The following is an 8021-nucleotide window of genomic DNA, read 5'->3' on the forward strand; positions in this document are numbered from 1 at the left end:
GTCCAGTCAACAGTAAAAAGGTAATTAAGAAGGGAAGAGCGTTCTGAGATAGTCTCTTTGAGCTGATTTTATGATGTTAAGCAGTTGCTGCATTGAAATCATAGGAAATCTTTGTTAGTATCATTGCCCTATTTTCTGATTTACTGTCAAAACCAAAGATAACAAGGTTTGACATGCTTTGATAGTTTAAAATGGAGTTGGGCAATGAGTAGAGATTGATCAAATCCTGGTTGATAAAAAAGTTCTTTGTAGTTGCTTCTTGCTTTTCTTCTGTATTTTTTTATTATATACCTGAGTTTGCTTGTTTACATTTGACAGATGATTTTTTTTCCCCACATTTTCTTTCCAATTTTTTCAGTAAAGTGCCTGGTCTCTTGTAAATCCTCAGAGGAAGATCTCCTTACCTACCTTGTGTTGAGAGATTTAAGTGCAGGGAAGGGAAATATTAAAGGGAAGGCTGAATTTTTCTAGACTTCTGCACTTTAGATGGTGCTGTTGTGGAACACACACGTGCTTTCTGGTTTGTTTCTTTTTGCAGATTGGTTTTCATGAAGGTCTCAGTGCATACAATGACAAATGAAGTTATCTGGACAGTCTTCTTAAGACAACCTTATTCAATGCTGTGTTATCTGTGTGGAACTTAATTAAAAAAAAATATTTTTTGGGAAAGGACAATATAATTTTGTTATCCTTGTTCTGTGCTCTACAGTTGCTTCTACAGATAGTGGTCCTGGTCAGTGCTGGCCATGAATGGAGAGCACCAAGGGCAGGCAAGAACTTTGCAGGAGAGAAACTGGGAGTTGTTACCCCATATATGTCTAAAGCTTTCCAGAATCTGAACATTCCTGTGGTCTAAATACTACTTCTCTTTATGCCCTTTATTCTATCCCTGAGGGGAGGTAGGGCTTTTTACTCCTGGAACAAAGATTAACTTGGTCTCCTGTGGGGAAGGAGTAAACAGTAATCCTTGGACCTCTGGAATGGACAAAGACATAATGGGTGGTGTAGGTGATGGCATCTAGGCAGATTGGCATACAAGAGGCATTAACACTGTAATTTCATTAAATGGCATGTATTTTTATTTATGTATTTTTTCTTTTTTTTTTTTTCTTTTTTTTTTTTTTTTTCCTTTATTTTTTTTTTTCTCCTGTGGTTTCCAGAGGCTTGCAGTAAATGATTTATCCACTGTACTCGTTCCCTGTGCTGGCAGAGCTGTAGCATAGTGCACTGACTGGGAAACCTAATTTCTAGGCTGGCCTTGGACTCTTCCAGATCCTCAGGAGGAGGGGTGAGTTAATGGGGATTTACTTGTCTGTTTGAATGGTGCAATACATTACCTCTCCTTCCTGACGTAGTTCTCTAAAAACTGCATAAGCATAAGAAGTATGCCTTTTTCTTGGTTTTCAGAAAGCTTATGATAGGAAGGAAACATAGTTTGAATATTTCTATCTTTACACTACTTGGAACCAGGCACAAATACCTAGTAAATTCAAAGAACAGTGGATTAACTCTTAAGTCTTCATTTATGCTGTAACCTTTAGTTTGTCATGATGGAGGCTGGCATATCCTTTCTCCTGGAGGAAGTTTGTTGCAAAACCAAGCTTGATTAAGAAGCAGTGGGAGAAAAGACATAGAAAAGCTGCGGTCATCCTGTTAATCTGTTTTAAGGCCAGGTGGGTTTTCCTTAGTTCTTCCAGTGTCTCTGAATGTACATTTGGAAAGGAGAAGAAACTTGCAAATGTTTTAGGCAAAATACAGTCATTTTTCCTGGGGTAGTCTGCTGGGTAGGTAAACCTTGCTTCTAGCTTGCTGGAATCTTGTCCTTGACTAAGTTTTAACTAAGCAGTATATAGGCTTTTGGGGGGATTTTTTGTTTGCTTTAGAATTTTAAACAGCATGTGATCAGGGAACAAATGTAGCGACCATCATTCTGTTAGTAACTTTTTAACAAATGCATTTGTGCCTTAGTGGTAAAAAGTGTAAGCAGTAGATTAAGATGTAAGATGTAAAATCTCTGCTGTTTGGCACAGATTTTCCAGAATCATCATCCCTAGAAGTATTCAAAAGACACATGGATTGGCACTTGAGGACATGGGTCAGTGGTGAACAAAATGGTGCTGGGTTAATGATTGGACTCAATTATCTTAGAAGTCTTTTCCAATTTTTGTGGTTTTATGATTCCTTAATTTTTGCCAAGGGTGAAAATAAATGCCTAATTCTTATCTAAGAGAAGCTTCACAAAGAACTTAAATTTTCTCACAGAAACAGTAGGAAATGTGGGCAAAGGTCAATTATTTTTTTATCCTGGTAAATCCCAAACAGTTTTTAGAAATACCTATGAAAGTAAGTGATGATAGCAGAAGTTTTTTTAAAAAAACTCCACAACCATCCACCAAACAAGTGCATCCCAAAGCATAACAAAACTGTATTTCTTTAGTGCAGAGGGCAAGAGAATCACCAAAGACAGGTTTTCATGTGGCACCTGATGTAATATTCTGTTGGTTTATTATTCTCTCAGAACATTACAAGAAGGGTTAAAGGGAGCAAAATCATTCTGTGAGAGAGAATTCAGTCCTTTTGTGCCTGCTGCATGGTTATGTGCAAACAGCCTACATGCCAGCAGTGTGGGAGTTTAAAGCAGCCATAAAATTTATTTTACTTGACTCCTCTGCTTCTGTCTGGCATGAAGAGAGAGATGCAAGTTATGATTGCTAGACTATTCTTTCTGTCAGCTGTTTCCAGACAATATGGATGTATTCATGTTTGTAACTAACTTGAGCAGAGTAATGCAGCTGCAGACTGTTGCATTCTGCCTTAGAGCAGGTATCCAAGGCTCCACAGTTTGAATTAGTTTCTGGCTTTTGTTTCCTGATCCCACCTCCACCTCTTCTTGGGCTGTCGTTTTGCTTGTGATGAGAAGGTTGATTACTGTATGTTAGCAGTTCTAGGCACTGACAAAATGAGTCAAGCTGCTGTTACAATTCCCATGAAGCTGTCCATCAACTGGGGATGCAGAGAGCAGAGCCATTAGAGTTGGTTGGGCAGGTGGTGGAGAATAGTTGAACACCTACAGGAAATAAAACCTGCATCAGAGCTGCTTGAAGGCAAACAGTATTCCCTTTCCCAGCAGCCTGACTGAAGAATCTTAATTTTACAGACAGTAGAGCACACAAGGTAATGTTTTCAATTCTTAATCAAATACAATTTTTCTTCAAGAAACTGCTTTTGTGTGGGAGTTTCAGCCAGAACCTGAGCAGCACTGAAATACTACAAGCCATTTGTGTTACCACCCTGTTTAATTTGCTTACAAACTTTAGATGACTGTAGAAACAAAATAACACTTTAGGAGCCAGGGTAGCTGTGATGGATGTGTAAGCCCTGTAATAGCTCTCTGGCAAAGAAATGAGTAGGGATAGTCTCCATATCAGATCTCACATTAAGCTATATTCATATCCTTTCAGAGATGAAAAAAACAGGAATTAAACATAAATGCCAATAATTAGATGAGTCTTGTAGCTAGGCACCTGCAAGATGGGTATTTAGACATGCTTGATTAATGGGGAAAAAAATAAAAAGTCCATTAGCTAAGGAATATCAGTCACTGCATTTTCTCTTAAGAACTGAAGGCTTTATGCAATTAAACCCATTTAATATGGTGTTTTTTAGGTAGTGTTTAAATTTCATGTCTTCTACTAGTTAGTCTCACATGTTATATTGCTTTACCAAGGTGAGAGAATGGTTCAAAATCAGTCTTATCTCTGTCATGTCCAAGCTAGGGTTACAAAAATAATTCACACTTCTTTCTATTTTATGTATTCAGTGCAATGAAGTCATGCAATGGATTCAGTTTGGCTGGGTGAAAAAAAATCCCATATTTGCATTGCTGTAGTCCTTCACCATTCACATTTGATCTGTCTGGCATTTGATACGAGTCATGGACAACCTGCCTCAAGCTGCTACAATGTCTACAGAAGAGAGATCATCCAAGATAGTAAATTATGTGTAATTACTTCTCCAAGAGCTGAATTTGTGCTTCAGAATGCAAGAAAGGCTCACAGGTTGAAGGTCTATTTCAGGTTTGTAAGATGGAACCTTATGCTTTACATGGTTAGCATCCTGGACTAAAGCATCAAATTCAAATATCAGATTCATATCAAATATATGGCTTTTACTTATCCTACTTCTTACAAATCCCTTCTCCTGGTGAACTGGCTGCATTCACAGTGTGTTGATTCATTTTGCATTACACTTGTGTTACAACCCATCCCTGAAGTAACTGCGGTTCTTGTTAATAATACATCCCTTGGGGTGGATTAGAGTGAAATGACACTAAATGACCAGTGTTTACATATATATATATATAAATATATATGCCAGGTTTATTTCAGAACAATTTGGTTGCAAAGGATAGGAGGTATGTAGCTGGTTTGATCATTATCTGTAGGAATATAACGATACAGAAGCAGAAAAATAGCATGTAAGAAAATGTAAAAAGAAAATAAAAAAGAGGATAGGTGAAAGGCCTCAGAAATTTGAGTAGTTTGAGGGCACTTTGGGGATCTTTGTGGTTTATGACACCTTCTAAGACATGACAGCTGCCTCTCATGACAGTGTAGTTTAGCCAGGTATGCCCTATGGGAGGGACAAACACCTTCAGGCCTATACCTCAGCTGCCCCAGTTCCAATGGGTCTTTTTATCAGCCTTCTCCCTTATCTGGCTCAAACTCCAGCTGTAGCCCCCTTTGCACCTGGGCTGGTGCACATTGTCAGCAAAGCACCGTCTGCTTTTGCAAGTGGCCGATTGTTTGAGTCATTGTCCATTAACATTCCAGTCTAACAGCTTGACATATTTCTTCCTGACTTGCTGTTTAGCTATTGAAAGGTTTTCCTGCAGAGGGGAGGGAAACAATTAAAAGGGGCTGAGATTTGGGATTGTAGCAGTCAAACCCACCAGATGATCCAGCAAGTGGGATTTTAGGATGAATGTAGTTTACTGTAACAAGTCTGGCTTTGCCTCTCTTGTTTACTTTCCACAGGAGCTAAGAAAATGCCAGACTTCTGGAAACCTGTTCTGAGAAGGTGAGTACACATTTGCATGACTGGAACGATATCTTTTGCTTCTGTCTTTGGTATGAGGGCACATTCTTTTTGTTGCTATTAATGTGATTGATCCATGAGGCTCTCTCTATATTCTTACTGGTTAAATCTGCTGGTCATGAGTACATCTCAAATTTAAGCTCTTTTGCCAGCATCCAAGAAGACTTTGTATGTGTGGATTACCTTCTCTTGATTAAATAGTGTTATTTCAAAAACAAACATTAAACTTTTATGAACTTATACTGATTCCTGAGTGTTGTTTGTTGAAAAATTATTCTCTAAAGAGGATTTTAAAAGTGCAGGCTACTACAAGGTATTAATAGTGGCAAGAGAGGGCACTGGATTCTGAAGCTTCTTGATTCTTAGGGATTTTATGAGCCTTACTGTATCCCTTGGAAGAGCTGCTTAAAGTAGGGGAAAAGGTTTTTTGAAGCTCTTGTCTCTATACTTAATTTGGAATCTTGCAGCTATTTTTAAACTTAGCTACCCTATTTAGTTATTCCTGCAAACTTCTTTGTCATGTGTTCACAGAAGTGCCTTGTTAACTCTTGTCACAAGTATTTCATCTCAAGGGAAGTGGTGCTGTCTTTCACCAACAGAAACGTCCTGACAGCAGCTGCCAGGCATGTACGAGAATAAGGACAGCCTGTGCTTTTTTTTTTCACCCATAGATTTATCATAGCTGTTGATTATTCTCAAAAATAATGTGTGAGAAATCACTTTACAGTGTGTAGATTGTTCATCCTGCTTCATATGTGATAAAAACCTACAAACTAGTTTGTTGCTGCTGCTCAGGGAAGAACATTTTAGAAATTATTTTCACCACACAAACTTTACACAGTCACACCCATCAGTATAATCTTAAGTATTGAATTGTGAGCTCTTAGCTTGTTATTACAGACCTACCTAGTTTAGCTTTCTCCTTCCTTCCTTAAATGCTACTGCAGAGGCTGACTGGTAAACTAATTATGATAGCACTGACATCCTTTGGCTAACAGAGGTGAAATCCAGGGATGGATTCAAACAGCCTGCCTAGAAGGGATGGCCTGCATAGAAGTGCTTTAATCATAATCAAAGCATCACAGCAGCAGAGATCCAGCTGCTCCAGAAAATACTCAGGAACGTGATCTGTACAGCTAGTGAAAAAATTACTTGCCACACAAAGGCTGCATTTTAACTGTGTTCTTTAGCAGAAATTACCTCCTGCCTGCAGTATAAGTGTTGGTTGGAGTTTATAAACCTGGTAGCCCAACAGAAGTGAAGCTGGCTGCATCTTTGTCTCACCAGGTCCAGGCAGCATCAAGCCGTGTGTGTACTCCCAGTACACAGTTCCAGTACAAAGATGTCTGTGTGTGTGCACATGGCCAGCCACACAGATAAATACGTATAAAACCAGAAAACAGCACTTCTGTAAATGGAAACAGAACCGATACTATAATCCTTTTCCCCTCTCTGGAATGAAGATCTGCAGTGGAACATACAGAGGAGACATAATAGCGTGGGCCTCCTCAGTAACAGAACAGATGCTCATTTATCCAGTAGCAATCCCTGGATCCTTGTTCCCTCCAGGTGCAGATACCTGACCATGGCAAGACCTCAAGGCCCACTCAGTTTGCTGGCACCCACAAACGGGCACCCACAGACTTTGGATCTGCTTAATAACCGGCCTTGGGCAGTCCCCCTGTCAGCTGGCCCTGGTATCCTCTCGTCTCTAATCCTCTCAGGCAGAACCTGATGCCACAGCAGTAAGGACTGAAGAAAGTCCAGAGAGCTGAAAGTAGTCAGAAGCTTGGAATAGTAGGGAATGTCATTTGTCATTGTCCTGCTCTTGATCTTTCATGGTGTCTGGTTTCATTTAATACTACACCAGGCCATTTGGCTAACCAGAATATGCTTTGAGCCAGAACTGACATTCCTTCATACCTGGCAAATCCAGCTGTATATCTGGCAGACAGTGGGCTTGTAGCTACAGCACAGTGGCTGGATTCTGTTGTATCCAGACGCTGAAGAAACTGCAGCATCCTCAAAGAAATTAGTAAAAAAAATCGATTTTAATATAAAAGTGCTTAGCAACACTTTACCACTCTGCACCTGGTAACACTCAAGTGTTTTATGCTGTTCTGCAAGTACAGATTTCATATTTCATGCCTCTGTCATAGGATTTTTGACAACCATAGAGCCAACAGCAAGACCTGAGGTAGGGTGGTGTAAACCCTGTGAAGATAATTTGTCTGTAATGAAATAAAGCCTTCCTTAAAATTGTTGTCTTTGGCTAGCTTTCCTGTGGAAGTGAGGTTTAAACTGTCAGGGTGTGTCTTGAGTGACCTGGGCAAGTTCAACAAGCCTCCTTCACACTGGTGACAGGTTCTTTTGGTTAAAGCTGAAGGAAGGGACTGCAGCCCTACTTTATTAGCTGTGAGAGAATATGCACAGGAGGAATTCTGTTTCTGTTCAGTCAGAGCTCCCAAGCATCTCAAGCACAAAAAGCAATTAATCACAAAGGCAAGTACACAGGAAACCAGTTATCTTCATTTAATGACAGCTGGCATCTAAGCAGTGGAGCACCTCACACCTCTCAGAATAAATATATTTGGGCTGCAGAGCCTCAGGCCATGCATGGGCTGCCAACTTCCTTAACCTGTATGTAACAGCCTAGGAGCACCTGACCAATATCCACCACGCACATCCCCATCCCCCCAGGGCTGAAGGGGCCAGGAGGGGTTTACAGGGGTCCCATGAAGAGGACAGCAGCAATCTTGGTAGGTTTGCGTCTTCCCATTGGAGAAATCAGTATTACATGGCGTTTGCAGTGGTGACACAGTGTAGGGAGTCATGTATGGCTCCAGCCAGAGTGTTGCAGTCAAGCTGCCTGAGGGCCACATTGCACTCACAGCCCTACAGCTGTCTGTGAGTCAGGGCTGAGA

General features: G+C 40.3%; 1 long non-coding RNA gene across 1 annotated transcript; it reads right to left on the bottom strand.

Annotated features, from left to right (window-relative positions):
• Positions 1–2488: 2488 nt before the first annotated feature.
• LOC111926963 (uncharacterized) lies at positions 2489–6118 on the bottom strand. The gene is made up of 2 exons (XR_002863304.2): positions 6004–6118; positions 2489–3067 (listed from the first exon to the last, which is right to left on the bottom strand). It is a non-coding gene; the product is annotated as an uncharacterized LOC111926963 (long non-coding RNA).
• Between the last annotated feature and the right edge of the window lie 1903 nt (positions 6119–8021).

Source organism: Cyanistes caeruleus, chromosome 2 (assembly GCF_971803275.1).
Source record: "Cyanistes caeruleus chromosome 2, bCyaCae1.hap1.1, whole genome shotgun sequence".
In the NCBI taxonomy this organism is placed as follows: domain Eukaryota; kingdom Metazoa; phylum Chordata; class Aves; order Passeriformes; family Paridae; genus Cyanistes; species Cyanistes caeruleus.